Here is a 14744-nt window from a genome sequence, read left to right as displayed (position 1 = left end):
TGCTGCGCTTAAAATTTCTTTTTTGGTTTGCTACAATGCCTTTTCTGAAACGTTGTCTCCTTCTGCTGGAACACTGACTTCTTTCATTTAATGCCTGCAGACTATAAAAGAGAACCCAACCCAAAAAGTTTGGTTGATTAGTCTGTGGCATTCTGTTAAACTGTTGCTTATGGCGGTCTCTGTGAGCTTCTCAGCGACATTCAGCCAGCCAGGTATCCTGCCTGCAGTAGATGGAATGTGGCAATGGAACGCTGGCTGCGCGTGTCATAATAGGCTCTGAGCCTTTATATACCTGTGCACAGCAGCAGCCACCTTCAGTCTGCTGCTGGACAGCCAGCAGCAGCAGCAGCAGGAGAGGTATGTAATCAGGAGCCCTCCTGCTAAGGGTAGACAGCTGCTCGTTCCACCCCACCCCCCGCCTTAATTGGTTCTCCTCCCTTCCAACGGTGTTGAGGCGGGTGGGAACAGCAGGGGGTGAAGGTGCTGTGTTTAAAGAGGTGGAGTTATGCAGATCTAAAACGCGTGGATTGCAGCAGCAGCAAGCCGAAAAGTGCAGGCATGTAAGGGATCTAGAGGTTGACAACATGTCTTCTTAACGGGAGTCCAGGAGCTCATCTCCACAAATGGACTTTTCAGGATCCTTGGGTGGCTCCGTAGTTTGAAACCAATTCTGGTTATCGCTTCTCGGCCTTTTGGCTAAGATCAAGTGTAGTATCTGTTCTTATCAGTTTAATATCTGATACGTCCCCTATCTGGGGACCATATATTAAATGGATTTTTAGAACAGGGAGATGGAAAAAGAGCTTGCTCTGTCCACTCCACGCATTGACCTGGTATTGCAGTATCTCCAGGACCGGTGCACCCCTTCTTTAATGCAGTTTCTAAAATCAGAAAGAATTGAATTCAATGTTTTTTGTTCATTTTGCTTGTTTGTCGGATTTTGGGATGGACTCTTTGGCTTTGCTTTTCTTCTCCTCATTGGATTTTTCATGTTCAAAGTTGCAGAAGCCAGATTACAAGCTCATTTTGGTTCAACTTCAGCAACTGTGCATTGCATTGCCATGTAATGTGATGCAATGCTATCTTTCTAGCTCTCCCTTTTTACTTCCTTTTGGATAAACAGACATATTAGGCAAGCATTTTGGAGCTTTCACCTAAATAACTACAGGTGGTGAGATAAGCTGCACAATATAATTGACCTTTCAGTATATTGTTGCACACACACCATCTATTTAGCAAATGCCCTTGTTATCAACAGCAGCCTTTTAAACTCACCTGAGCTAACAGGTATGTGCGCTGGTTACTCTGCTGCGCTTAAAATTTCTTTTTTGGTTTGCTACAATGCCTTTTCTGAAACGTTGTCTCCTTCTGCTGGAACACTGACTTCTTTCATTTAATGCCTGCAGACTATAAAAGAGAACCCAACCCAAAAAGTTTGGTTGATTAGTCTGTGGCATTCTGTTAAACTGTTGCTTATGGCGGTCTCTGTGAGCTTCTCAGCGACATTCAGCCAGCCAGGTATCCTGCCTGCAGTAGATGGAATGTGGCAATGGAACGCTGGCTGCGCGTGTCATAATAGGCTCTGAGCCTTTATATACCTGTGCACAGCAGCAGCCACCTTCAGTCTGCTGCTGGACAGCCAGCAGCAGCAGCAGCAGGAGAGGTATGTAATCAGGAGCCCTCCTGCTAAGGGTAGACAGCTGCTCGTTCCACCCCACCCCCCGCCTTAATTGGTTCTCCTCCCTTCCAACGGTGTTGAGGCGGGTGGGAACAGCAGGGGGTGAAGGTGCTGTGTTTAAAGAGGTGGAGTTATGCAGATCTAAAACGCGTGGATTGCAGCAGCAGCAAGCCGAAAAGTGCAGGCATGTAAGGGATCTAGAGGTTGACAACATGTCTTCTTAACGGGAGTCCAGGAGCTCATCTCCACAAATGGACTTTTCAGGATCCTTGGGTGGCTCCGTAGTTTGAAACCAATTCTGGTTATCGCTTCTCGGCCTTTTGGCTAAGATCAAGTGTAGTATCTGTTCTTATCAGTTTAATATCTGATACGTCCCCTATCTGGGGACCATATATTAAATGGATTTTTAGAACAGGGAGATGGAAAAAGAGCTTGCTCTGTCCACTCCACGCATTGACCTGGTATTGCAGTATCTCCAGGACCGGTGCACCCCTTCTTTAATGCAGTTTCTAAAATCAGAAAGAATTGAATTCAATGTTTTTTGTTCATTTTGCTTGTTTGTCGGATTTGGGGATGGACTCTTTGGCTTTGCTTTTCTTCTCCTCATTGGATTTTTCATGTTCAAAGTTGCAGAAGCCAGATTACAAGCTCATTTTGGTTCAACTTCAGCAACTGTGCATTGCATTGCCATGTAATGTGATGCAATGCTATCTTTCTAGCTCTCCCTTTTTACTTCCTTTTGGATAAACAGACATATTAGGCAAGCATTTTGGAGCTTTCACCTAAATAACTACAGGTGGTGAGATAAGCTGCACAATATAATTGACCTTTCAGTATATTGTTGCACACACACCATCTATTTAGCAAATGCCCTTGTTATCAACAGCAGCCTTTTAAACTCACCTGAGCTAACAGGTATGTGCGCTGGTTACTCTGCTGCGCTTAAAATTTCTTTTTTGGTTTGCTACAATGCCTTTTCTGAAACGTTGTCTCCTTCTGCTGGAACACTGACTTCTTTCATTTAATGCCTGCAGACTATAAAAGAGAACCCAACCCAAAAAGTTTGGTTGATTAGTCTGTGGCATTCTGTTAAACTGTTGCTTATGGCGGTCTCTGTGAGCTTCTCAGCGACATTCAGCCAGCCAGGTATCCTGCCTGCAGTAGATGGAATGTGGCAATGGAACGCTGGCTGCGCGTGTCATAATAGGCTCTGAGCCTTTATATACCTGTGCACAGCAGCAGCCACCTTCAGTCTGCTGCTGGACAGCCAGCAGCAGCAGCAGCAGGAGAGGTATGTAATCAGGAGCCCTCCTGCTAAGGGTAGACAGCTGCTCGTTCCACCCCACCCCCCGCCTTAATTGGTTCTCCTCCCTTCCAACGGTGTTGAGGCGGGTGGGAACAGCAGGGGGTGAAGGTGCTGTGTTTAAAGAGGTGGAGTTATGCAGATCTAAAACGCGTGGATTGCAGCAGCAGCAAGCCGAAAAGTGCAGGCATGTAAGGGATCTAGAGGTTGACAACATGTCTTCTTAACGGGAGTCCAGGAGCTCATCTCCACAAATGGACTTTTCAGGATCCTTGGGTGGCTCCGTAGTTTGAAACCAATTCTGGTTATCGCTTCTCGGCCTTTTGGCTAAGATCAAGTGTAGTATCTGTTCTTATCAGTTTAATATCTGATACGTCCCCTATCTGGGGACCATATATTAAATGGATTTTTAGAACAGGGAGATGGAAAAAGAGCTTGCTCTGTCCACTCCACGCATTGACCTGGTATTGCAGTATCTCCAGGACCGGTGCACCCCTTCTTTAATGCAGTTTCTAAAATCAGAAAGAATTGAATTCAATGTTTTTTGTTCATTTTGCTTGTTTGTCGGATTTTGGGATGGACTCTTTGGCTTTGCTTTTCTTCTCCTCATTGGATTTTTCATGTTCAAAGTTGCAGAAGCCAGATTACAAGCTCATTTTGGTTCAACTTCAGCAACTGTGCATTGCATTGCCATGTAATGTGATGCAATGCTATCTTTCTAGCTCTCCCTTTTTACTTCCTTTTGGATAAACAGACATATTAGGCAAGCATTTTGGAGCTTTCACCTAAATAACTACAGGTGGTGAGATAAGCTGCACAATATAATTGACCTTTCAGTATATTGTTGCACAAACACCATCTATTTAGCAAATGCCCTTGTTATCAACAGCAGCCTTTTAAACTCACCTGAGCTAACAGGTATGTGCGCTGGTTACTCTGCTGCGCTTAAAATTTCTTTTTTGGTTTGCTACAATGCCTTTTCTGAAACGTTGTCTCCTTCTGCTGGAACACTGACTTCTTTCATTTAATGCCTGCAGACTATAAAAGAGAACCCAACCCAAAAAGTTTGGTTGATTAGTCTGTGGCATTCTGTTAAACTGTTGCTTATGGCGGTCTCTGTGAGCTTCTCAGCGACTTTCAGCCAGCCAGGTATCCTGCCTGCAGTAGATGGAATGTGGCAATGGAACGCTGGCTGCGCGTGTCATAATAGGCTCTGAGCCTTTATATACCTGTGCACAGCAGCAGCCACCTTCAGTCTGCTGCTGGACAGCCAGCAGCAGCAGCAGCAGGAGAGGTATGTAATCAGGAGCCCTCCTGCTAAGGGTAGACAGCTGCTCGTTCCACCCCACCCCCCGCCTTAATTGGTTCTCCTCCCTTCCAACGGTGTTGAGGCGGGTGGGAACAGCAGGGGGTGAAGGTGCTGTGTTTAAAGAGGTGGAGTTATGCAGATCTAAAACGCGTGGATTGCAGCAGCAGCAAGCCGAAAAGTGCAGGCATGTAAGGGATCTAGAGGTTGACAACATGTCTTCTTAACGGGAGTCCAGGAGCTCATCTCCACAAATGGACTTTTCAGGATCCTTGGGTGGCTCCGTAGTTTGAAACCAATTCTGGTTATCGCTTCTCGGCCTTTTGGCTAAGATCAAGTGTAGTATCTGTTCTTATCAGTTTAATATCTGATACGTCCCCTATCTGGGGACCATATATTAAATGGATTTTTAGAACAGGGAGATGGAAAAAGAGCTTGCTCTGTCCACTCCACGCATTGACCTGGTATTGCAGTATCTCCAGGACCGGTGCACCCCTTCTTTAATGCAGTTTCTAAAATCAGAAAGAATTGAATTCAATGTTTTTTGTTCATTTTGCTTGTTTGTCGGATTTGGGGATGGACTCTTTGGCTTTGCTTTTCTTCTCCTCATTGGATTTTTCATGTTCAAAGTTGCAGAAGCCAGATTACAAGCTCATTTTGGTTCAACTTCAGCAACTGTGCATTGCATTGCCATGTAATGTGATGCAATGCTATCTTTCTAGCTCTCCCTTTTTACTTCCTTTTGGATAAACAGACATATTAGGCAAGCATTTTGGAGCTTTCACCTAAATAACTACAGGTGGTGAGATAAGCTGCACAATATAATTGACCTTTCAGTATATTGTTGCACACACACCATCTATTTAGCAAATGCCCTTGTTATTAACAGCAGCCTTTTAAACTCACCTGAGCTAACAGGTATGTGCGCTGGTTACTCTGCTGCGCTTAAAATTTCTTTTTTGGTTTGCTACAATGCCTTTTCTGAAACGTTGTCTCCTTCTGCTGGAACACTGACTTCTTTCATTTAATGCCTGCAGACTATAAAAGAGAACCCAACCCAAAAAGTTTGGTTGATTAGTCTGTGGCATTCTGTTAAACTGTTGCTTATGGCGGTCTCTGTGAGCTTCTCAGCGACATTCAGCCAGCCAGGTATCCTGCCTGCAGTAGATGGAATGTGGCAATGGAACGCTGGCTGCGCGTGTCATAATAGGCTCTGAGCCTTTATATACCTGTGCACAGCAGCAGCCACCTTCAGTCTGCTGCTGGACAGCCAGCAGCAGCAGCAGCAGGAGAGGTATGTAATCAGGAGCCCTCCTGCTAAGGGTAGACAGCTGCTCGTTCCACCCCACCCCCCGCCTTAATTGGTTCTCCTCCCTTCCAACGGTGTTGAGGCGGGTGGGAACAGCAGGGGGTGAAGGTGCTGTGTTTAAAGAGGTGGAGTTATGCAGATCTAAAACGCGTGGATTGCAGCAGCAGCAAGCCGAAAAGTGCAGGCATGTAAGGGATCTAGAGGTTGACAACATGTCTTCTTAACGGGAGTCCAGGAGCTCATCTCCACAAATGGACTTTTCAGGATCCTTGGGTGGCTCCGTAGTTTGAAACCAATTCTGGTTATCGCTTCTCGGCCTTTTGGCTAAGATCAAGTGTAGTATCTGTTCTTATCAGTTTAATATCTGATACGTCCCCTATCTGGGGACCATATATTAAATGGATTTTTAGAACAGGGAGATGGAAAAAGAGCTTGCTCTGTCCACTCCACGCATTGACCTGGTATTGCAGTATCTCCAGGACCGGTGCACCCCTTCTTTAATGCAGTTTCTAAAATCAGAAAGAATTGAATTCAATGTTCTTTGTTCATTTTGCTTGTTTGTCGGATTTGGGGATGGACTCTTTGGCTTTGCTTTTCTTCTCCTCATTGGATTTTTCATGTTCAAAGTTGCAGAAGGCAGATTACAAGCTCATTTTGGTTCAACTTCAGCAACTGTGCATTGCATTGCCATGTAATGTGATGCAATGCTATCTTTCTAGCTCTCCCTTTTTACTTCCTTTTGGATAAACAGACATATTAGGCAAGCATTTTGGAGCTTTCACCTAAATAACTACAGGTGGTGAGATAAGCTGCACAATATAATTGACCTTTCAGTATATTGTTGCACACACACCATCTATTTAGCAAATGCCCTTGTTATCAACAGCAGCCTTTTAAACTCACCTGAGCTAACAGGTATGTGCGCTGGTTACTCTGCTGCGCTTAAAATTTCTTTTTTGGTTTGCTACAATGCCTTTTCTGAAACATTGTCTCCTTCTGCTGGAACACTGACTTCTTTCATTTAATGCCTGCAGACTATAAAAGAGAACCCAACCCAAAAAGTTTGGTTGATTAGTCTGTGGCATTCTGTTAAACTGTTGCTTATGGCGGTCTCTGTGAGCTTCTCAGCGACATTCAGCCAGCCAGGTATCCTGCCTGCAGTAGATGGAATGTGGCAATGGAACGCTGGCTGCGCGTGTCATAATAGGCTCTGAGCCTTTATATACCTGTGCACAGCAGCAGCCACCTTCAGTCTGCTGCTGGACAGCCAGCAGCAGCAGCAGCAGGAGAGGTATGTAATCAGGAGCCCTCCTGCTAAGGGTAGACAGCTGCTCGTTCCACCCCACCCCCCGCCTTAATTGGTTCTCCTCCCTTCCAACGGTGTTGAGGCGGGTGGGAACAGCAGGGGGTGAAGGTGCTGTGTTTAAAGAGGTGGAGTTATGCAGATCTAAAACGCGTGGATTTCAGCAGCAGCAAGCCGAAAAGTGCAGGCATGTAAGGGATCTAGAGGTTGACAACATGTCTTCTTAACGGGAGTCCAGGAGCTCATCTCCACAAATGGACTTTTCAGGATCCTTGGGTGGCTCCGTAGTTTGAAACCAATTCTGGTTATCGCTTCTCGGCCTTTTGGCTAAGATCAAGTGTAGTATCTGTTCTTATCAGTTTAATATCTGATACGTCCCCTATCTGGGGACCATATATTAAATGGATTTTTAGAACAGGGAGATGGAAAAAGAGCTTGCTCTGTCCACTCCACGCATTGACCTGGTATTGCAGTATCTCCAGGACCGGTGCACCCCTTCTTTAATGCAGTTTCTAAAATCAGAAAGAATTGAATTCAATGTTTTTTGTTCATTTTGCTTGTTTGTCGGATTTGGGGATGGACTCTTTGGCTTTGCTTTTCTTCTCCTCATTGGATTTTTCATGTTCAAAGTTGCAGAAGCCAGATTACAAGCTCATTTTGGTTCAACTTCAGCAACTGTGCATTGCATTGCCATGTAATGTGATGCAATGCTATCTTTCTAGCTCTCCCTTTTTACTTCCTTTTGGATAAACAGACATATTAGGCAAGCATTTTGGAGCTTTCACCTAAATAACTACAGGTGGTGAGATAAGCTGCACAATATAATTGACCTTTCAGTATATTGTTGCACACACACCATCTATTTAGCAAATGCCCTTGTTATCAACAGCAGCCTTTTAAACTCACCTGAGCTAACAGGTATGTGCGCTGGTTACTCTGCTGCGCTTAAAATTTCTTTTTTGGTTTGCTACAATGCCTTTTCTGAAACGTTGTCTCCTTCTGCTGGAACACTGACTTCTTTCATTTAATGCCTGCAGACTATAAAAGAGAACCCAACCCAAAAAGTTTGGTTGATTAGTCTGTGGCATTCTGTTAAACTGTTGCTTATGGCGGTCTCTGTGAGCTTCTCAGCGACATTCAGCCAGCCAGGTATCCTGCCTGCAGTAGATGGAATGTGGCAATGGAACGCTGGCTGCGCGTGTCATAATAGGCTCTGAGCCTTTATATACCTGTGCACAGCAGCAGCCACCTTCAGTCTGCTGCTGGACAGCCAGCAGCAGCAGCAGGAGAGGTATGTAATCAGGAGCCCTCCTGCTAAGGGTAGACAGCTGCTCGTTCCACCCCACCCCCCGCCTTAATTGGTTCTCCTCCCTTCCAACGATGTTGAGGCGGGTGGGAACAGCAGGGGGTGAAGGTGCTGTGTTTAAAGAGGTGGAGTTATGCAGATCTAAAACGCGTGGATTGCAGCAGCAGCAAGCCGAAAAGTGCAGGCATGTAAGGGATCTAGAGGTTGACAACATGTCTTCTTAACGGGAGTCCAGGAGCTCATCTCCACAAATGGACTTTTCAGGATCCTTGGGTGGCTCCGTAGTTTGAAACCAATTCTGGTTATCGCTTCTCGGCCTTTTGGCTAAGATCAAGTGTAGTATCTGTTCTTATCAGTTTAATATCTGATACGTCCCCTATCTGGGGACCATATATTAAATGGATTTTTAGAACAGGGAGATGGAAAAAGAGCTTGCTCTGTCCACTCCACGCATTGACCTGGTATTGCAGTATCTCCAGGACCGGTGCACCCCTTCTTTAATGCAGTTTCTAAAATCAGAAAGAATTGAATTCAATGTTTTTTGTTCATTTTGCTTGTTTGTCGGATTTGGGGATGGACTCTTTGGCTTTGCTTTTCTTCTCCTCATTGGATTTTTCATGTTCAAAGTTGCAGAAGCCAGATTACAAGCTCATTTTGGTTCAACTTCAGCAACTGTGCATTGCATTGCCATGTAATGTGATGCAATGCTATCTTTCTAGCTCTCCCTTTTTACTTCCTTTTGGATAAACAGACATATTAGGCAAGCATTTTGGAGCTTTCACCTAAATAACTACAGGTGGTGAGATAAGCTGCACAATATAATTGACCTTTCAGTATATTGTTGCACACACACCATCTATTTAGCAAATGCCCTTGTTATCAACAGCAGCCTTTTAAACTCACCTGAGCTAACAGGTATGTGCGCTGGTTACTCTGCTGCGCTTAAAATTTCTTTTTTGGTTTGCTACAATGCCTTTTCTGAAACGTTGTCTCCTTCTGCTGGAACACTGACTTCTTTCATTTAATGCCTGCAGACTATAAAAGAGAACCCAACCCAAAAAGTTTGGTTGATTAGTCTGTGGCATTCTGTTAAACTGTTGCTTATGGCGGTCTCTGTGAGCTTCTCAGCGACATTCAGCCAGCCAGGTATCCTGCCTGCAGTAGATGGAATGTGGCAATGGAACGCTGGCTGCGCGTGTCATAATAGGCTCTGAGCCTTTATATACCTGTGCACAGCAGCAGCCACCTTCAGTCTGCTGCTGGACAGCCAGCAGCAGCAGCAGCAGGAGAGGTATGTAATCAGGAGCCCTCCTGCTAAGGGTAGACAGCTGCTCGTTCCACCCCACCCCCCGCCTTAATTGGTTCTCCTCCCTTCCAACGGTGTTGAGGCGGGTGGGAACAGCAGGGGGTGAAGGTGCTGTGTTTAAAGAGGTGGAGTTATGCAGATCTAAAACGCGTGGATTGCAGCAGCAGCAAGCCGAAAAGTGCAGGCATGTAAGGGATCTAGAGGTTGACAACATGTCTTCTTAACGGGAGTCCAGGAGCTCATCTCCACAAATGGACTTTTCAGGATCCTTGGGTGGCTCCGTAGTTTGAAACCAATTCTGGTTATCGCTTCTCGGCCTTTTGGCTAAGATCAAGTGTAGTATCTGTTCTTATCAGTTTAATATCTGATACGTCCCCTATCTGGGGACCATATATTAAATGGATTTTTAGAACAGGGAGATGGAAAAAGAGCTTGCTCTGTCCACTCCACGCATTGACCTGGTATTGCAGTATCTCCAGGACCGGTGCACCCCTTCTTTAATGCAGTTTCTAAAATCAGAAAGAATTGAATTCAATGTTTTTTGTTCATTTTGCTTGTTTGTCGGATTTGGGGATGGACTCTTTGGCTTTGCTTTTCTTCTCCTCATTGGATTTTTCATGTTCAAAGTTGCAGAAGGCAGATTACAAGCTCATTTTGGTTCAACTTCAGCAACTGTGCATTGCATTGCCATGTAATGTGATGCAATGCTATCTTTCTAGCTCTCCCTTTTTACTTCCTTTTGGATAAACAGTCATATTAGGCAAGCATTTTGGAGCTTTCACCTAAATAACTACAGGTGGTGAGATAAGCTGCACAATATAATTGACCTTTCAGTATATTGTTGCACACACACCATCTATTTAGCAAATGCCCTTGTTATCAACAGCAGCCTTTTAAACTCACCTGAGCTAACAGGTATGTGCGCTGGTTACTCTGCTGCGCTTAAAATTTCTTTTTTGGTTTGCTACAATGCCTTTTCTGAAACGTTGTCTCCTTCTGCTGGAACACTGACTTCTTTCATTTAATGCCTGCAGACTATAAAAGAGAACCCAACCCAAAAAGTTTGGTTGATTAGTCTGTGGCATTCTGTTAAACTGTTGCTTATGGCGGTCTCTGTGAGCTTCTCAGCGACATTCAGCCAGCCAGGTATCCTGCCTGCAGTAGATGGAATGTGGCAATGGAACGCTGGCTGCGCGTGTCATAATAGGCTCTGAGCCTTTATATACCTGTGCACAGCAGCAGCCACCTTCAGTCTGCTGCTGGACAGCCAGCAGCAGCAGCAGCAGGAGAGGTATGTAATCAGGAGCCCTCCTGCTAAGGGTAGACAGCTGCTCGTTCCACCCCACCCCCCGCCTTAATTGGTTCTCCTCCCTTCCAACGGTGTTGAGGCGGGTGGGAACAGCAGGGGGTGAAGGTGCTGTGTTTAAAGAGGTGGAGTTATGCAGATCTAAAACGCGTGGATTGCAGCAGCAGCAAGCCGAAAAGTGCAGGCATGTAAGGGATCTAGAGGTTGACAACATGTCTTCTTAACGGGAGTCCAGGAGCTCATCTCCACAAATGGACTTTTCAGGATCCTTGGGTGGCTCCGTAGTTTGAAACCAATTCTGGTTATCGCTTCTCGGCCTTTTGGCTAAGATCAAGTGTAGTATCTGTTCTTATCAGTTTAATATCTGATACGTCCCCTATCTGGGGACCATATATTAAATGGATTTTTAGAACAGGGAGATGGAAAAAGAGCTTGCTCTGTCCACTCCACGCATTGACCTGGTATTGCAGTATCTCCAGGACCGGTGCACCCCTTCTTTAATGCAGTTTCTAAAATCAGAAAGAATTGAATTCAATGTTTTTTGTTCATTTTGCTTGTTTGTCGGATTTGGGGATGGACTCTTTGGCTTTGCTTTTCTTCTCCTCATTGGATTTTTCATGTTCAAAGTTGCAGAAGCCAGATTACAAGCTCATTTTGGTTCAACTTCAGCAACTGTGCATTGCATTGCCATGTAATGTGATGCAATGCTATCTTTCTAGCTCTCCCTTTTTACTTCCTTTTGGATAAACAGACATATTAGGCAAGCATTTTGGAGCTTTCACCTAAATAACTACAGGTGGTGAGATAAGCTGCACAATATAATTGACCTTTCAGTATATTGTTGCACACACACCATCTATTTAGCAAATGCCCTTGTTATCAACAGCAGCCTTTTAAACTCACCTGAGCTAACAGGTATGTGCGCTGGTTACTCTGCTGCGCTTAAAATTTCTTTTTTGGTTTGCTACAATGCCTTTTCTGAAACGTTGTCTCCTTCTGCTGGAACACTGACTTCTTTCATTTAATGCCTGCAGACTATAAAAGAGAACCCAACCCAAAAAGTTTGGTTGATTAGTCTGTGGCATTCTGTTAAACTGTTGCTTATGGCGGTCTCTGTGAGCTTCTCAGCGACATTCAGCCAGCCAGGTATCCTGCCTGCAGTAGATGGAATGTGGCAATGGAACGCTGGCTGCGCGTGTCATAATAGGCTCTGAGCCTTTATATACCTGTGCACAGCAGCAGCCACCTTCAGTCTGCTGCTGGACAGCCAGCAGCAGCAGCAGCAGGAGAGGTATGTAATCAGGAGCCCTCCTGCTAAGGGTAGACAGCTGCTCGCTCCACCCCACCCCCCGCCTTAATTGGTTCTCCTCCCTTCCAACGGTGTTGAGGCGGGTGGGAACAGCAGGGGGTGAAGGTGCTGTGTTTAAAGAGGTGGAGTTATGCAGATCTAAAACGCGTGGATTGCAGCAGCAGCAAGCCGAAAAGTGCAGGCATGTAAGGGATCTAGAGGTTGACAACATGTCTTCTTAACGGGAGTCCAGGAGCTCATCTCCACAAATGGACTTTTCAGGATCCTTGGGTGGCTCCGTAGTTTGAAACCAATTCTGGTTATCGCTTCTCGGCCTTTTGGCTAAGATCAAGTGTAGTATCTGTTCTTATCAGTTTAATATCTGATATGTCCCCTATCTGGGGACCATATATTAAATGGATTTTTAGAACAGGGAGATGGAAAAAGAGCTTGCTCTGTCCACTCCACGCATTGACCTGGTATTGCAGTATCTCCAGGACCGGTGCACCCCTTCTTTAATGCAGTTTCTAAAATCAGAAAGAATTGAATTCAATGTTTTTTGTTCATTTTGCTTGTTTGTCGGATTTGGGGATGGACTCTTTGGCTTTGCTTTTCTTCTCCTCATTGGATTTTTCATGTTCAAAGTTGCAGAAGCCAGATTACAAGCTCATTTTGGTTCAACTTCAGCAACTGTGCATTGCATTGCCATGTAATGTGATGCAATGCTATCTTTCTAGCTCTCCCTTTTTACTTCCTTTTGGATAAACAGACATATTAGGCAAGCATTTTGGAGCTTTCACCTAAATAACTACAGGTGGTGAGATAAGCTGCACAATATAATTGACCTTTCAGTATATTGTTGCACACACACCATCTATTTAGCAAATGCCCTTGTTATCAACAGCAGCCTTTTAAACTCACCTGAGCTAACAGGTATGTGCGCTGGTTACTCTGCTGCGCTTAAAATTTCTTTTTTGGTTTGCTACAATGCCTTTTCTGAAACGTTGTCTCCTTCTGCTGGAACACTGACTTCTTTCATTTAATGCCTGCAGACTATAAAAGAGAACCCAACCCAAAAAGTTTGGTTGATTAGTCTGTGGCATTCTGTTAAACTGTTGCTTATGGCGGTCTCTGTGAGCTTCTCAGCGACATTCAGCCAGCCAGGTATCCTGCCTGCAGTAGATGGAATGTGGCAATGGAACGCTGGCTGCGCGTGTCATAATAGGCTCTGAGCCTTTATATACCTGTGCACAGCAGCAGCCACCTTCAGTCTGCTGCTGGACAGCCAGCAGCAGCAGCAGCAGGAGAGGTATGTAATCAGGAGCCCTCCTGCTAAGGGTAGACAGCTGCTCGTTCCACCCCACCCCCCGCCTTAATTGGTTCTCCTCCCTTCCAACGGTGTTGAGGCGGGTGGGAACAGCAGGGGGTGAAGGTGCTGTGTTTAAAGAGGTGGAGTTATGCACATCTAAAACGCGTGGATTGCAGCAGCAGCAAGCCGAAAAGTGCAGGCATGTAAGAGATCTAGAGGTTGACAACATGTCTTCTTAACGGGAGTCTAGGAGCTCATCTCCACAAATGGACTTTTCAGGATCCTTGGGTGGCTCCGTAGTTTGAAACCAATTCTGGTTATCGCTTCTCGGCCTTTTGGCTAAGATCAAGTGTAGTATCTGTTCTTATCAGTTTAATATCTGATACGTCCCCTATCTGGGGACCATATATTAAATGGATTTTTAGAACAGGGAGATGGAAAAAGAGCTTGCTCTGTCCACTCCACGCATTGACCTGGTATTGCAGTATCTCCAGGACCGGTGCACCCCTTCTTTAATGCAGTTTCAAAAATCAGAAAGAATTGAATTCAATGTTTTTTGTTCATTTTGCTTGTTTGTCGGATTTGGGGATGGACTCTTTGGCTTTGCTTTTCTTCTCCTCATTGGATTTTTCATGTTCAAAGTTGCAGAAGCCAGATTACAAGCTCATTTTGGTTCAACTTCAGCAACTGTGCATTGCATTGCCATGTAATGTGATGCAATGCTATCTTTCTAGCTCTCCCTTTTTACTTCCTTTTGGATAAACAGACATATTAGGCAAGCATTTTGGAGCTTTCACCTAAATAACTACAGGTGGTGAGATAAGCTGCACAATATAATTGACCTTTCAGTATATTGTTGCACACACACCATCTATTTAGCAAATGCCCTTGTTATCAACAGCAGCCTTTTAAACTCACCTGAGCTAACAGGTATGTGCGCTGGTTACTCTGCTGCGCTTAAAATTTCTTTTTTGGTTTGCTACAATGCCTTTTCTGAAACGTTGTCTCCTTCTCCTGGAACACTGACTTCTTTCATTTAATGCCTGCAGACTATAAAAGAGAACCCAACCCAAAAAGTTTGGTTGATTAGTCTGTGGCATTCTGTTAAACTGTTGCTTATGGCGGTCTCTGTGAGCTTCTCAGCGACATTCAGCCAGCCAGGTATCCTGCCTGCAGTAGATGGAATGTGGCAATGGAACGCTGGCTGCGCGTGTCATAATAGGCTCTGAGCCTTTATATACCTGTGCACAGCAGCAGCCACCTTCAGTCTGCTGCTGGACAGCCAGCAGCAGCAGCAGCAGGAGAGGTATGTAATCAGGAGCCCTCCTGC

The 14744-nt window shown here is 45.0% G+C and overlaps 11 non-coding genes across 11 annotated transcripts; all 11 read left to right on the top strand.

The window, feature by feature from the left end:
- Window positions 1-676: 676 nt before the first annotated feature.
- On the top strand, window positions 677-867 carry LOC141219033 (U2 spliceosomal RNA). The gene has a single exon (XR_012287660.1). It is a non-coding gene; the product is annotated as a U2 spliceosomal RNA (small nuclear RNA).
- A 1115-nt stretch (window positions 868-1982) lies between these two features.
- On the top strand, window positions 1983-2173 carry LOC141219032 (U2 spliceosomal RNA). The gene has a single exon (XR_012287658.1). It is a non-coding gene; the product is annotated as a U2 spliceosomal RNA (small nuclear RNA).
- Window positions 2174-3288: 1115 nt separating this feature from the next.
- LOC141219031 (U2 spliceosomal RNA) lies at window positions 3289-3479 on the top strand. The gene has a single exon (XR_012287657.1). It is a non-coding gene; the product is annotated as a U2 spliceosomal RNA (small nuclear RNA).
- A 1115-nt stretch (window positions 3480-4594) lies between these two features.
- On the top strand, window positions 4595-4785 carry LOC141219029 (U2 spliceosomal RNA). Its single transcript, XR_012287655.1, has one exon. It is a non-coding gene; the product is annotated as a U2 spliceosomal RNA (small nuclear RNA).
- A 1115-nt stretch (window positions 4786-5900) lies between these two features.
- Window positions 5901-6091, top strand: LOC141219027 (U2 spliceosomal RNA). The gene has a single exon (XR_012287654.1). It is a non-coding gene; the product is annotated as a U2 spliceosomal RNA (small nuclear RNA).
- A 1115-nt stretch (window positions 6092-7206) lies between these two features.
- On the top strand, window positions 7207-7397 carry LOC141219026 (U2 spliceosomal RNA). Its single transcript, XR_012287653.1, has one exon. It is a non-coding gene; the product is annotated as a U2 spliceosomal RNA (small nuclear RNA).
- Window positions 7398-8509: 1112 nt separating this feature from the next.
- Window positions 8510-8700, top strand: LOC141219025 (U2 spliceosomal RNA). The gene has a single exon (XR_012287652.1). It is a non-coding gene; the product is annotated as a U2 spliceosomal RNA (small nuclear RNA).
- Window positions 8701-9815: 1115 nt separating this feature from the next.
- On the top strand, window positions 9816-10006 carry LOC141219024 (U2 spliceosomal RNA). The gene has a single exon (XR_012287651.1). It is a non-coding gene; the product is annotated as a U2 spliceosomal RNA (small nuclear RNA).
- Window positions 10007-11121: 1115 nt separating this feature from the next.
- Window positions 11122-11312, top strand: LOC141219023 (U2 spliceosomal RNA). The gene has a single exon (XR_012287650.1). It is a non-coding gene; the product is annotated as a U2 spliceosomal RNA (small nuclear RNA).
- Window positions 11313-12427: 1115 nt separating this feature from the next.
- On the top strand, window positions 12428-12618 carry LOC141219196 (U2 spliceosomal RNA). Its single transcript, XR_012287820.1, has one exon. It is a non-coding gene; the product is annotated as a U2 spliceosomal RNA (small nuclear RNA).
- A 1115-nt stretch (window positions 12619-13733) lies between these two features.
- LOC141219022 (U2 spliceosomal RNA) lies at window positions 13734-13924 on the top strand. The gene has a single exon (XR_012287649.1). It is a non-coding gene; the product is annotated as a U2 spliceosomal RNA (small nuclear RNA).
- Window positions 13925-14744: the final 820 nt, after the last annotated feature.

The sequence above is a fragment of the Phyllobates terribilis genome, unplaced genomic scaffold (assembly GCF_046119375.1).
Source record: "Phyllobates terribilis strain yellow unplaced genomic scaffold, ASM4611937v1 Scaffold_255__1_contigs__length_2797608, whole genome shotgun sequence".
Classification (NCBI taxonomy): Eukaryota; Metazoa; Chordata; class Amphibia; order Anura; family Dendrobatidae; genus Phyllobates; species Phyllobates terribilis.
This window is presented reverse-complemented; position numbering and strand designations above follow the sequence as displayed.